Consider the following 15,775-nt stretch of genomic DNA (forward strand, 5'->3'; position numbering starts at 1 on the left):
CTCACTCGTCCCTCTAGGGTTGGAATATCCTACAATAATACGATCAATACCCAACGAAGTCACTTCATATAAAAACGTTTAGTAACACAGGAACGAGTCATCAAGTATCGCATTGAAGCCCCAATGTCCTTGTTATTGCGTCACGCAACTTCGCGTTCAGGATATCGATAAAATAAAGGACGCCGCAACTCGGAAGGAAGCGGTTTGTTGAAAGAACCTCAAACATCGATAGACCAGTTAGTCAACCGCAATGATCAATTCAAAGTGCATAATCTGGATCGATAATGAACAGATTGGTTGTCAGGATAGGAACATGATGACTGTGTTAAACTGTGAGTTACTACAAGTCAACAACGAACGAGAGAACATCTATATTTATATGTGAAAATCATTCAATTAGAAAATGTCATTGTGTTTTTCTAATTCTATTCCAACCACATGTTGCACTGTCTGTGTTTGTGTTGTATACATTACCATGGGTTTCAGATCTAGGGCATTTTATTTATTTGTAAAATGCAAGTTTTTAATCCTTGATTTATAGACAGCACTTGTATGATAAAAAAGTCATGAAGCACGTATGATATCGATTTTGCAAACACAAACGAACAGTTTGGTTGATTTATCATAACTGAAGTGGCACGTGGTCCGGTGAGTGAGTGAGTTCGGTTTTACGCCGCTTTAAGCAATATTCCAGCAATATCACGGCGGGGGACACCAGAAATGGGCTCTTCAGAACCCGGGTCTTCGCCGTGACGAGCTTACGCTTTAACCACGAGGCTACCCGACCGCCCCCGTGGTCCGGTGAAGTTAAGCAACGTCGGTCGCGTAGAGTTCTTGGATGGGTGACCGCGTTTCGGCAGTTTGGCTCCTCAGAGTTTCTAGGGCTTCGGTTCCGCCCCAAAGCACACGCAACACATGTGGCGTCTCTTTGGGCAGGTGACATTTCCAACAGGGAATATGGCTTAATTGATAGACATATACTTATACTTATAGACATATAGAAGTTGGAAATGTGCCTCTGTTCACCAAGCAGTGAATGGGTACCCGGTAGGATGAGATGGCAATGTGGTTGTTAACCTTCTAGCGCCTAACAGGCAGCTTGGGTTGTATACTCCCCAGGGAGATGAGAATTATTATTGAGAGCACACTGATCCAGTGAACGGATTAATAATAGAGCTTTGAGCATGCTTCTGGGTGTTGTGGAAACATGCGCAATATAAAATAGCCTATTATTATAATTCTAAAACTTTAAAGCGGAACCACGGCCATGGAACCGTGACGTTATCATCAAGCAACTAAATAAGGGCCAGTTATCGCTTCGCTATGCGTAACCTTCAGAATTGTACCCTGGTCGCCACTCATTCACGTACCTTCATTTCCTGGTTTGCCTGTACCAGACCCGGTTATATAGAGAATGACGTCATATAATGAGATGGGGGTGATATGGGTTTAACGCCACGTTCAAGATTATTGCAATTATAGCTACGTGCATGCACATATGTGCGTGTGCGTGTGCGTGTGCGTGTGTGTGTATGTCTGCTTGAACTAGTCGTGACTTTTATAATGCTAGCCCATTGAGATAACATGCCGCAGTTTAACATGGATACCTCATTTAGACACAGTATACTGTCTTTCTTTATCCCTTTAATGCCGAGCGGCAGGCAGGATAACAACAAGTACCATTATTTTAACGTATGTTGGTATGGCCGGGGATCGAACCACAGCCATTGCGCACCCCAGCAGACGCGCTATTTACTACACCACGGAGGCAGTATGACCTAACTGTTAATATTTTATATAGTATTAGGAATAGTATAAGCACTCTAAGCAAAGTTGACCTTGAAATGAACTGTTAAAGTCTTCCGTTGACAAGCTCAAATATTTGATGAAAACGTTTTATCGCAAGCTCTTATCGTCATTATGTAAACACTTAAGGCTCTGGTGCCGCCATGGTTACTATGAGAGTTCGCGAACATTGATTCGAGAGCTTTGAAGAAAGCCCAGGTCTTTGTTTAACGTGATGAAAATATTGCTGCAACTGCCACTCATTCAATATTGTAGCCAATTCGATCAATTCGAGTTTGTCGGTAAGGATTCGATAATTGTTTGGGTATTATGTGAAGAGAATAGGCCCTAGCAATATTTTATAAATTATGAAAGCGTCGTGGATATTCATTGCATGTTTTAGCATCTGATTTACATAGTCATTCCATGAAAACTATAGTTCCTATACTGAACCACCCTTCTCTGTGAGTTAGTGAGTATGGTGTTACGCCGCTGTTAGCAATATTCCAGCAATTACACGGCGGGGGACACCAGAAATGGGCTTCACACATTGTACCCACGTCGGGAATCGAGCCCGGGTCTTCGGCGTGACGAGCGAACGCTTTAACCACTAGGCTACCCGACCGCCTCCTCCTCTGTCTCCATATGCGGTCATATCTTATATATCGACACGTCGATTCGTTTACGTTGTCTTACGTCATCGCTTATTATCTGACGTAATGGTCCAGAAACGTGTTTCATCCATAATTATTCGCTGTATTAATGATCTTGGTTATATCTGCTCACTGATCGGTACCTAGAAGGGTAGACCACATCAAAGTGCATGCTCGATTGTACCGATAAAGTTATGATATGTAGACACCAAGGGCTGGAGCTGCTGGAATAGTGTTCGACGTCAAGGAAAAGTCTGAATCTTGATACATAGATCTAAATATGACACAGATGAGGCGGTCTCACTGGTCTGTTTTATTCCTAGTTCAGGTGGGTAAACCAGTGGAAGGGAACTGGCTCTTTGATGGTTATTGGACGATTTCAGATCCCCGTGAAGATCCGGGGTAGAACAGGTCTTTAGCAACCCATGCATGGCGACTATGCTTATGGAAAGAGGCGACTAACGAGATCGGGTGGTCAGGCTCCCTGACTTGGTTGATGCATGTCATCGATCCCAATTTCGTGGATCAATGCTCATGATATCATTCACCGGATTGTCTGGTCCAGACTCGATTATTTACAGACCGCCGTCACCTAGCTGGAATATTGCTGAGTGCGGCGTAAAACAACAAACCAACCGCCCAACCAACCCTTAGTATTTAATTAAAATTCTTGGCCAAATTACCTTGTTTTGACTTTGCCAATCCGGGCAGAAATTCCGATTCATATGCATACAGAAACAGATTAGCAAGAAGGGGGGCACAGTTGGTGCCTCTGGGGATGCCTGCTTCTTGCCTAAATGTCTTACCCAAAACTGTTACATAGATGTTATCAATGAGGAAGTTCCACATTTCACATATTTATATCTCAGCAAACCACAGATGGCATTTGCTTCTTTTTTTCAAATTCTCCTGAACCCCTTAAGATAGGTACATGTATGTGACTATATCTATGGCCACCACGTTTAGCAACAAATTTCATATGGATCAAGAAATGAAGTTTTTCCTTAAGTGTGTCATGTGGGATAGTGATGTACAAAGTTGAAAAATCAAATATTTTGATATAACTTGGTTCTTTTCCGAATCTAAACCACACAATGTAAACAGCTATACTAGCATACAGTCCTCGAAATACATTGGTGTAGAAGTTTAAAAGGCAAATACTTCTATAAAGGAAAACTCGAGTATTCAGGAACCCTAAGTCTCTAAATTTCCTGGAGCTGAAAAGGGGGGAGTGAGTGAGTGAGTATGGTTTTATGCCGCTTTTAGCCGTATTTCAGCATTATCACCAGTGTGTGTGTGTGTGTGTGAGAGAGAGAGAGAGAGAGAGAGAGAGAGAGAGAGAGAGAGAGAGAGATATACCAGTAAGCATGTAACAGAAAAACTGTAAAAGTATTAAAAGCCCTGAGGCCCAATTTGCGGAACGAAATACAAGCTGTTATTTTCCTAAATACCGGCTGTTTTCTAGTCAGTGCTGTCTGTAGATCCGATCGCCGCGTTATATTTGTTATACAGCGGATATAACACCGACATCATGTCATCGACAACGTTTATCACGCTGATATATGTGTATAAGATAGTTCGATCTTTCCCACATGAAATCTAAAAATAAACTTTTTGCTGAGAATAGTTTGTATTACGTAAATATTCTCTTCGATTTTTGATAAATGTTTCGTAACATAACAAGTTTATCAATAATGGCATTTTGTGGGTATTTATAAATATGGTAAAAACATCGATTATACTCTGATATTGACATCGAAAATATAGCTAGCGGCGTCTGTCACAATATATACTGAACAAAAGAGTTATGGATGATGAATATTTTTGGGTATATGTTTTAAAGTGAAGATTGAGCGCACAATTTCATTAAAAAATTCCCAAAATATTCATGATCTTTTATTTTTGGGGGGTTCAGTATAAAAATCCAATTATAATATTTAACATTAAATGAGGGGCAAGTGAAACTGTACCTCTCGGTTGATTTTGTAATGTTTTATATGGTTTTAGTTTTTTAATATAATTTGATTTAAAACTTTAACTTTGCGGTTATCTGTGTACAAGTCTTTGGTAGGGTAGGGCAGGCATACACAGAGAAAGTTTACAATATTACGTACAAGAATGAAGAATCAGTACACATACCAAGACACTCTAAGCAATCTGATGTTGTGGATTATTCTATTTAAGCCCTGTTAACTAATGGGAGGATGCTAGAGAGAGGGGGGAGCGAGGAGAGAGGAGGTGGGGAGAAGAGCGGAGAGAAGAGAGGGGGAGACGGATGGGAAAAAAGAAATTAGAGGGGGGTGGAGAAGAGAGCGAGAGTAAGAGGGAGAGAGGGCAGATGGGTGAGGGGGGGGGTGATAGTAAAAGGGGGAGAGAGAAGAGAAGTGAGAGAAGGAGAGGGCGAGAGAGAGCGGGGAGGGAGAGGGAGACAGAAGAGAGAGTAAGAGGGAGAGAGAGGGGTGGATGAGTGGAGGAGGAGAATGATAGTAAAGGAGGGAGAGAGAAGAGAAGAGGGAGAGGGCGAGAGAGAGCGGGGAGGGAAAGGGAGAGAGAAGAGGGAGTAAGAGGGAGAGAGAAGAGAGAGAGAGGGGGTGGATGAGTGGAGGAGGAGAATGATAGTAAAGGGAGGAGAGAGGAGAGAAGAGGGAGAGGGCGAGAGAAAGCGGGGAGGGAGAGAGAAGAGAAGTGAGAGAGGGCGAGAGAGAGAGGGGAGGGAGAGAGAGAAGAGAGAAGGGGTGGATGAGTGGAGGAGGAGAATGATAGTAAAGGGGAGAGAGAAGAGAAGAGGGAGAGGGCGAGAGAGAGCGGGGAGGGAAAGGGAGAGAGGGAGAGGGCAAGAGAGAGAGCGGGGAGGTAGAGGGAGAGAGAAGAGAGAGTAAGAGGGAGAGAGAGGGGGTGGATGAGTGGAGGAGGAGAGTGATAGTAAAGGAGGGAGAGGGACTGAGGGTGGGAAGAGAAGGGAGAGGGCGAGAGAGAGCGGGGAGGGAGAGTAAGGGAGAGATGGTGTCGGGGGGGTAGAGAAGAGAGGGAGTAAGGGAGGGAGAGGGAGCGGGATAAGAAGAGAATGGAGAGAGGGAGAGGGAGAGAGAGGGGGTGGATGAGTGGAGGAGGGGAGTGATAGTAAAGGGGGGAGAGAGAAGAGAAGTGAGAGAGGGAGAGAGAGGGGTGGGGGGGAGAGTGATAGTAAAGGAGGGAGAGAGACTGAGGGTGGGAAGAGAAGGGAGACGGCGAGAGAGAGCGGGGAGGGAGAGTAAGGGAGAGATGGTGTCGGGGGGGGGGGGGGGGGGAGAAGAGAGGGAGTAAGGGAGGGAGAGAGAGCGGGATAAGAAGAGAATGGAGAGAGGGAGAGCGGGGAGAGTGAGAGAGGGAGATGAGAGTAAGGGAGAGAGTGTGTTGGGGAGAGAGAGAAGAGAGAGAGAAAGGTAGGGAGGGAGTGAGGGGAATAAGAAGAGAAGGGAGAGAGGGAGAGTGGGGAAGGGAGAGAGAAGAAAGAGAGTAATGGGAGTAAGGGAGGGAGAGAGGGAGGGTGAGAAAAGAAGGGAGAAAGTGAGGAGGGCGAGAGAGGGAGAGAGCAATATCATGTTAGAGTCATGTTAGAGGTTCTTTTGACAGTTAAAAGTTCCACACACACACATATATATATATATATAAACTGACAAATCTGACTCAAATCTTTGATGGTATATTGACCCAAAAAGGCCATTATCAAAACACATTAACGTACATTAGTATAAACTTTCAATAGCGTCAACTGCCATATTCTAGAGTATAATTTAACACGGTGAATTTTTTAACGCGTCTATAGCAATGTCATACATACCTACGCCGCGAACTGAAACGTGTTTGTGAAGGAGTCACCTTATAACTATATATCACACGACAGTATGATACATAATAATATGAACAGTAGTCTCCTATCGATCATAATGCAGTAACCCAAGACTGAGTTTACACATGTCGAATACACCTACCTTCAAAAGTCAATATCCACATGGAAAACTGGAACAGCATCTATATCACTCCGACATATTCGACTCCCAACTTGAAATACCTGCCGTCACGGGGCGGCGTCTTTCGGGGCCTTAGTCGTCAATTATGAAAAGGTGTCGGGACTTGGGTAATCCAAGCATATCGAGAAAACCTGATTGCAAACAACCACTGTCAGTTGCCTGGTGTCACTACACAATGCGGGTCTGGTTGTATTGGATGTGTTATGCACAGACGGCGCGGCATATTGACGGGTTCTATAACACGACTTGAGTACCTGCATATGATTGAGTCGTAAACGTACAATGGGCTCGAGGTAGATATTGCTAATGGTCATGGTTTGTCGTTTATATTTGAGTAAGAAGGTGAGGTTAAATGGGGTTTAACGTCGCGTCCAAGATTATTGCACTGATATAGCGACGTGCATGCACCTGTGTTTGTGTGTGTGGCTGCTTGAACTAGTCTGGACTGATGCCGATTGATAGTGCTAACCCACTGAGATACCATGCCGCAGTTTAACATGAATACCCCTCTCAGACACAGTATACTGACTCCGAGCCGAACAGTCCTTGTTTTAGCACCTTAATGCTGAACAAGTACCATCTTTTTAACGTCTTTTGGTGTGACGCGGCCTGGTTTCGAACCCCGGACCTTCCGCACTCCGGGCGGACGGTCTACCTCTTGACCACGGAGGCGGTCCAGAGTAAGAAGAGAGAGGAGAGAGAGAGCATACCTGTTTATGCAGATCATATGTCGTTAACGTGTTTGGATGGGTTACGACAGATCTTGGAATGTCTGAAGTTAACAATCTATAACGCCTTCTGTCTTTGTTAGGCGAGATCAAAGGGGTCGTCAATCAGATAATACACAAGTGATGACACCGCGTATTGAACCGCCCACTCACTGACGTTGATGATACATATGTTTGAGGAGGGACAGCGCATGGGTCGATTTGCAGTCGGTACAGTGAAGCCATTAAATTCTGTCTTTGTGTGTCAAGCAGTATACAAAGACCACACACTATCTGTTTCACACATGTGACTTTTTATAACTTCGACATTTAGACTGGAAATAGGCGGTATGTCATGGACTGTAGCACCCCTTTAAGGCCTCTAGCCATGCTTTGTCATCTACCAGTGGGCTAGGTCACACGTTCTCGTCACATGTGCTTGACTAAACACCGCTTTAAGGCATTTAGCCATGCTTTGTCATATATCAGTGGGCTAAGTCACACGTTCTCGTCACATGTGCTTGACTAAACACCGCTTTAAGGCCTCTAGCCATGCTTTGTCATCTACCAGTGGGCTAGGTCGCACGTTCTCGTCACATGTGCTTGACTAAACACCGCTTTAAGGCATTTAGCCATGCTTTGTCATATATCAGTGGGCTAGGTCACACGTTCTCGTCACATGTGCTTGACTAAACACCCCTTTAAGGCATTTAGCAATGCTTTGTCATATATCAGTCGGCTAGGTCACACGTTCTAGTCACATGTGCTTGATTAAACACCCCTTTAAGGCATTTAGCAATGCTTTGTCATATATCAGTGGGCTAGGTCACGCATTCTAGTCACATGTGCTTGACTAAACACCCCTTTAAGGCATTTAGCCATGCTTTGTCATATATCAATGGGCTAGGATCACGCATTCTAGTCACATGTGCTTGACTAAACACCCCTTTAAGGCATTTAGCAATGCTTTGTCATATATCAGTGGGCTAGGTCACACGTTCTCGTCACATGTGCGTTGACTAAACACCCCTTTAAGGCATTTAGCAATTCTTTGTCATATATCAGTGGGCTAGGTCGCACGTTCTCGTCACATATGCTTGACTAAACACCCCTTTAAGGCCATCAACCATACTTTGTCATAGATCAAAGGGCTAGGATCACGCATTCTAGTCACATATGCGTTGACTAAACATCCCTTTAAGGCATCTGGCCATGTTTTGTCATCTATCAGTCGGCTAGGTCACGCATTCTCGTCACATGTGCGTTGACTAAACATTCTTTAAGGCCATCAACCATACTTTGTCATATATCAATGGGCTAGGATCACGCATTCTCCTCACACTGCTTTGACTAAACACCCCTTTAAGGCATCTGGCCATGTTTTGTCATCTTTCAGTGGGCTAGGATCACGCATTTTCCTCACACTGCGTTGACTAAACAGCTCTTTAAGGCCTTTAGCCAAGCTTTGTCATCTATCAGTTGACTATGGTCACACGTTCTCACATGTGCGTTTGCATTGAGTATGAATATTCTTACATATATGACGTTCTAAGCTTAGTGAGACGGTGGGGTAGCGTAGTGGTTAAAACGTTCGCTCGTCACGCGAAAACCCTGGTTCGATTTCGTACATTGGAACAAACTGCTGGAATATTGCTAAAAGCAGCGTAAACCATACTCACTCTAAGTTTAGGGACGAATGGCAATATCTAGACTGACACTGGAAGTTTAGAGCGAAGCACCTGTTTTAATACTTTTCATCTGTTAGTTGCAAATGGCTAGTGTGTGTTTCAGATGAGGTATTGCTTATTTTGAATATGATGTTCTAAGTTTAGAGACGTGACGACATCGCAGACGCATGGCGTTGGGCATCGACAGTGCGAACCTTGTTCTCCGGAAACACGAATGTCCGTGGTTTGCGCTCGCGATCAAATGTCGTTTAGTTGTCTGGAACAAATGCCTATCCTCCTGAATTAACGTGGTATTTCTGCACTCGTAATGGGTATTTTTTCCTGCTTATCAATACAAGTCTTTGAAAGGCATTAAGTAGTGATACACATAAATAAGAGAATTTATGGATGTCAACTTCTTTATTATGAGGAACACAACGTTGCGGAGTATATATCGCCCAGTGCTTGAGATTTATTGCTTTGCTCTTTATCGGTGCTAATTATCTAGCTTGCTTCCATTTGTCCATTGTCATTTCCATTCTATTTCTATCAGTGCTAATTACCCGGTCTCCCGTTTGCCCATTGCCTATATCCAATCAGTGATCAGTTCAGTGTTGGCTTCCTTTTGTCCATTGCTAATCGCCTATCAGCGCCAATTATCTGTTGTCTTCCCTCATTAAGTTTCCACCTTTGTTATCTTATTACTTAGTTGTTCTTACAGGTACATATGTATGTTCTCTGCCGCATAGCAGTTATTCACTTTATGAAGGAGTAAGCATATACTCCGAAACGTTGTGTTCCTCATAATAAAGAAATCGACGTCAATATATTCTCTTCCTTATGAATACCAGTTATTGTTTGAATGTTAAGGTTGCCAACCCGTGAATAATATCACCATACAAGATGGCGACAGCTGAGAAAACATTAACAAATCTTATTTCAGGGTTAATGTGACTGGTTGGACTTTTGACAATTTGTTGGGGGGTATGGAGTGGGGGGAATTCTGTTTTACAATTAGGTGAAATTAAAAGAAAACCGATTTTGTATTATCGCTGTTCGTAAGGAATAATGAAGAATGCGTATACAAATCTTTATTCAAACCAAAAAAAACCAAATCAATTTAAGTTTCTGTAATTCGTGTTTTTTAAGGAATATGAGAAGAAAGCAAGATTACAGCATTCTAGGACCAAAATACGACCGTTCATCTGTCGATCTGGGTATTTGGTGCCCCTAATTCCATTCATTTGGTAAACATTGCACACGTCGAAGAGGTCTCTGTCATAGACTACAAACCGACTCCATGGAGATGAGAAGATCGGTAGTTCGATCCCCGGTCACGTCATACCAAGTAAAATGATTGTACTTGTTGTTACCCTGCCTGGCGTCCGGCGTTAAAGGGATAAAACAAGCACTAGTCGGCTCGGAGTCAGTATACTGTGTCTGAGTGGGGTATTCATGTTAAGGGGCGGTCGGGTAGCCTAGTGGTTAAAGCGTTCGCTCGTCACGACCCGGGTTCGATTCCCGACATGGGTACAATGTGTGACGCCCATTTGTGGTGTCCCCCGCCGTGATATTACTGGAATATTGCTAAAAGCGGCGTAAAACCATACTCACTCACTGTTCATGTTAAACTGCGCCATGGTACCCCAGTGGGCTGACACTATTAAACCGGCATTTGTCCGGACTAGTACAAGCAGCCACACACACATGTGCATGCACGTCGTTAGTGTAACAATGTACACGGCCAGGGTTAATAAAGGTTCGTACATCCCTTCACAGATAATGAGGTGATCCGACAGTGATTAAATAGCTGACAAGCCAAGCATTGGCCTAGAAGTCCATTTTTCCCTTTCCTTACACACCGGGATTAACATTTCTTTTGAGTAGTGCCTGCGTGCTCCTCGTTGGATCTTGTGAGTGACTTTACAGTTACACCGGGAGTAGTCGGGACTATAACGGAATCGTATCAACTGGAAGCGCTCGGACCATCGACAACATTAAAAAATAGCTGTTTGATTATGTTCCTCCCGATGCGGTGATGTCGCGGAGAGTGTGACATATTACGTACGCTTCACTGTATTACGGCACAGGTTCAATTTGTCGTGTGTGTTTTTAAAAAAAATAATTGTTCGCTGGCATGCTGGTGCAACGTGTGCCCAGTGAGTGAGTGAGTTGGGTTTAACGCCGCTTTTAACAATATTCCAGTTATATCGCGGCGTGTCAGCTTAATGTGGGAGGAAAGCCCGAAGTGATGCAGGTCTCAGACGTTTACCACTTCGGTGAAACCCACAAGCACGGGTATGGTGCTGACAAAGCTAGAAACATAATCGGGGCGAACCGGGATTCAAACCCACAATCATAGGTTTCTGACGTGCCCAAGGGACGCAACTCTGCACAGCGAATCGCGGCGCCTTAGACGACTGGGCCACCCGTGCCCCCTGTGCCCAGTCTTAGAGAAAGAGCTGGAATATGACTTAAAGCATAAAGCATCACAACATTATTCAAAACAGATGTTAGGTAAACTGTGTATGTCACACCAGACATATTATTCAGGACTGTCACGATATATTGTTCAATGACGACTATTTGCATATGCTGGAAACAGTGTACCGTTGCTCTGTACTGAAGGAAGAATTACATACATTCGCTATCTTTTAGTGATATCAGAAGAAGACCGATTTAAGTCTGCAAAATAGAAATAATACGCGATGCCCATTTACTTTCATAAACACTATTGATGATTAGTTTATTTTGCAAAGCTCTGTATATCATATTTTCCCAAAATACTTGTATATTAAACGTCCTCATATCTTTTCACTGGTAGCGGCGTGGACACCTCGTTCGCTCATCACGCTGAGGGGCCGGGTTTGATTACAAAGCCCATTTCTGGTGATATTGCTGGAATATTGCTCAACGCTAGAAACATCCTTTACCCTTTTCACAATGGTTCTAGAAATGCAAAAAATCGATAAATCCTTGATATTATTCTATAAATATACATATACTACTCAACTGTTGATAGGGATAATCAGATAGGTCAGATATACTTAAATATACACTAGACATATGAGAACCATTTTTGTGTTTCATGGAGGGATATACCCAAAATAAATAAAAGTATGGTTTAATTGGTACTTCATGTCTCCAATGCACTCTTAACAGTTCCAAAGGGGATGGTACCGTTACAAGCAGTGGCGTCATGCTGGAGAACATACACGCCTGTCTTCCTGCTCGGTGAGGTCACAGCAGGGTGCACTCATTACCTACCGTACAGATATATAGATACGTCATTTTTGCGCCCTTGGACGTGACAGAGGACTCTTTTACTCCATTTACTCTTCCAGGACATCCTGTCTGGTAATTGATACAATGATTAGGAACCATCCCTGGTTACCAGGGGCAACTGATGTTGTTTAATATTAGTAATCCAACTGGTTGTTGTTTTTTGTCTTCCTTGTATAACCTGTTTCACTGACTTGTAGGTATATGTGAAATAGTTTACAGAAATACGTAAATCAGGATATTAGCGGGTGATAGTCGACATTTTTTCGTATGGTTCTGGTTGATGATTTCAGCATTTGATGACGTGTTGCAATGAATAAAGTATGTATGTATTATTTATACTTATTTTTGCGTTTTTAACTTTTGCGACTGAGTCTCGTTCGCAAAACTCGCAATAATAAAACGGTTGTAAAAAATCCCTGTTCACAGTAGCTTAATCTATATGATATTGACTAGTAGATATATGTTTAAATAATTTACTGTGTTAGGTAAATCGTGATATCAGCGTGTAATTGTCGACATGGTTTTGAAAACCTTAACCCATCTTCCCGAGGCGAGAGGACGCTTTAACCACTGAGCTAGAGTAAGACAAGCAATGTTTATTATGTTTATTGCAATTCACACTGTTTTATTTTTCAATTTTAAATCAATTTATACTTCATTAAATACAAAGGAAACGCAATCCCAGAATCATTCTCAATGGGTAAATTATGAGTACTGTATTCGACGTAATAAGCGCCCAGGGCGCTCTCAAAATTAGAAATAGGGGGCTCTTATTAAAATAGTATTTTGTTGAAAACAAAAACAGTGTGAAAGATAAATTTCGTGTTCATGTACGACAGATGTATTTTTCCAGAATTTAATTGCCCATAATTAAGGTTGCATTTACCACACGAGTGCGTATCATACGCGAATAAATAAGTCTTGTGAACATTGATCAATCGGAAGGGGTGCTAATTGGGATTGTTCAATAGCCAATATATTCGCAAATATCGCCGTGGGCGCTTTTTAGAGCGGGGCGCTTATTACGTCGAATACGGTATTCAGATTGCTGCTCTAGATTAGATTGTGACATTTCGGAAGCTTTATTATCAATGTCGACAGAGGCTTTTGGTACAGATGCTAGAACCTTTACTTTATATACGCACTAGCATCTGTACTGAAAACTCGCTTTAAACAATAAAGAGTGAATGAGTTCAAATTTAACGTCACATCGGCATTATTTCAGACATATAGTGACACGACCAATTTGATATAAACACAATTTATTCATGAATACAAAGTTATATTTATAAACAATTTTTTTAAGTGGAACTCGATAATCCAATCCTGTCTTCATAAGTGTGTTCCTCCCAACAGCCTTCATTGACGTATGTAACTCTATCATTAGATACGGCTTACCCGACAACCTGCAATTATTTCCACTAGCAACAAAAATAGACCAAAAAAATCGTTCATTCTGTAGCTGGAGATTACTCTGAACCAATGCATTCGTCGTAAAGATGTATGTTATAAATTTATATCCTTCTATTCCTATATGTGGGAAGCTTTCAACATGGTCATAATTATGTGTAATTATGAACACAACACTCCTAATTAGGTTACAAATAATCATTAATTTCGTATGCTGGCAAATCAATAAATCAATTTACACGAACGGTGTATATATATCTTAGAGTTGATGGTTTGTATGCCACTATTTAAAATTCATTGAATCCTGAGATGCATGTCAGCGTTGCTCTACACTGAACAATGCAAAAACAGTTACAGTTAATAATGGATGTGCGTTAATTGGTGATGATGATGATGATGATGATGATGATGATGATGATGATGATGATGATAGGGATACCAGAAATGAGCTTCACAAATCGCATCAATAACCCAATAGAACCCAGGCATGCGGTGTGACGAGTGAACGCTTTCACCACGCAGTACCTTGTGACTACCCCACCGCCTTTTCCCGGATGGTGACAACTGGGAACGTCTAGATACACAGACATTACACCGTCACAGTCATATACATCGGGAAGGTTGGGAAACCGGACAATTTCGCAAATCTCCACTATTTTAAATATGAGAGAATTGGGGTGTTCACACTGTACCGGCAACTATTGTTTAGGGGAATTTAGCTCATCTACCGTGTTAATCCCTACAACAATAGAAGGATTAAAATGGGGATTATCGTGCCGGCTGGTTCTGGTCCATTGGAGGAGCACTGAACACCATTATAGTTATAATATAATTTATGTATTTCACACATATTCAGTCACATTACACATATTGAACAAACAACAATCATTTTGTATATACAATTTAAAGAAATGAAATTGTCAACATTAATACAATTACAATACAATCGACAAAAATTTACAACTCAACAAGATGGGAGACACAATCTCAACATTCCATTACAGATTCTGTTCCAGAAACCAGGCACAGTTTCAGACTACCAAGTTCGTGTTCAAGTTGGCGGTACTGATCATTCGTGACCAACTCGTGTTATTCCGGGACAAGCTTCTTGCGGGTCACGGAAAGGGGCGAGTGGTGACGAATGCTTCTTTATGGGTCTTCATTACCACCCGAATGAAGTTGGCTTATTGTCACTTCAGAAATGGTTTGTTCTGATTGAATTAAACTGATGAATCGGAAGATGTTGGGGTCGTTGGTTGTCATTTTGTTTATTCTTGCAAGCCACCACTCTCCTTGGTTAGTGGTTCTTGGACCCAAGGTGTCGAAGTGGTTCCACATATTTCTATCCTCCCCACATAATCAGAAAATTTCAGGATGGCAGGATCTTCGGTGTTAGCTTATTCTAGATCATGGAGCCAATAGTCATCTTTATTACCCACGTGGTGAAGATACAGGAGGTAAGATACTAAATCCGCACGTCACACGTGTGTCGTACAAGGTTGACCTTGTTTTTTTCGTTTTGATTGGATAACCGTGACCTCTGACACACCGGGACTACTTTTTTCATACATAAAAAATCTCGAGACGTCATTCATTTTGCGATTACAAGGCAGAACTGAAGAAATTCATGAGAACGAGCGATATTTACAAACCTTTTATTAAACCAAACAAAATAGTCACACGCATCAAATCCGGTTTGCATTATATATAAGTTATGCCTAGAGCTTCTACAGACATGATATAATCGAGCCCATTTACAATGTACGATTACCGATCAATAGAGCGAGGGTCCCCCTGAGCGTGACGCACCCGACCACTTTCGCAACTTTCAATTTGATTTAACGTAAAAGGATAGGCGTGGTGAAATGTCTGTTTAAACTATCTGGACAGATATTTAGACTTACTTGGGATGATCCGGTTGTACAATCAGTGTCCCCTTCGAAGCGTATTTTGTGGCGCTTTTACGGGAGGCGTTGTTCATGAATGAACGTACACGACTGCACGACCAGATCACTAAAAGTGAACAGTTCTGATACAAAGCATTCGAAAACTCCGTGGAAGTGTGCCTGACTTCTGATTTTGTGGCCCCAAACATCCCAAATGTGAACAATAACATTCCCTATCTCTAGCGTAAAACGCTGTGAGTAGGCCTAGATCATGGTTGTCTTTTCTTGTCTTGCCCTTCGATCGTTCGAAGCTGTCACCGACATGCAAGCAGACTTGAGTTTGTTGATTTTCACGTCTTCAGTATAGGGTGG

General features: G+C 42.4%; 1 protein-coding gene across 2 annotated transcripts in view; it reads right to left on the reverse strand.

Moving 5' to 3' along the window:
* LOC139463890 (uncharacterized) overlaps window positions 1-15,775 on the reverse strand; it is a 29,771-nt gene that overhangs the window by 11,262 nt on the left and 2,734 nt on the right. The window contains exon 1 of one of the 2 annotated variants that reach the window (XM_071245304.1): window positions 6,410-6,670. The exons of the other annotated variant lie outside the window; for it this stretch is intronic. The gene's annotated coding sequence lies outside the window, so the exon portion shown is untranslated. Of the gene's footprint in view, window positions 1-6,409; window positions 6,671-15,775 lie in introns of those variants that run through there. 2 annotated transcript variants of the gene reach the window in all.

The sequence above is a fragment of the Haliotis cracherodii genome, unplaced genomic scaffold (genome assembly GCF_022045235.1).
Source record: "Haliotis cracherodii isolate W230 unplaced genomic scaffold, xgHalCrac1.p SCAF_16, whole genome shotgun sequence".
Lineage (NCBI taxonomy): Eukaryota > Metazoa > Mollusca > Gastropoda > Lepetellida > Haliotidae > Haliotis > Haliotis cracherodii.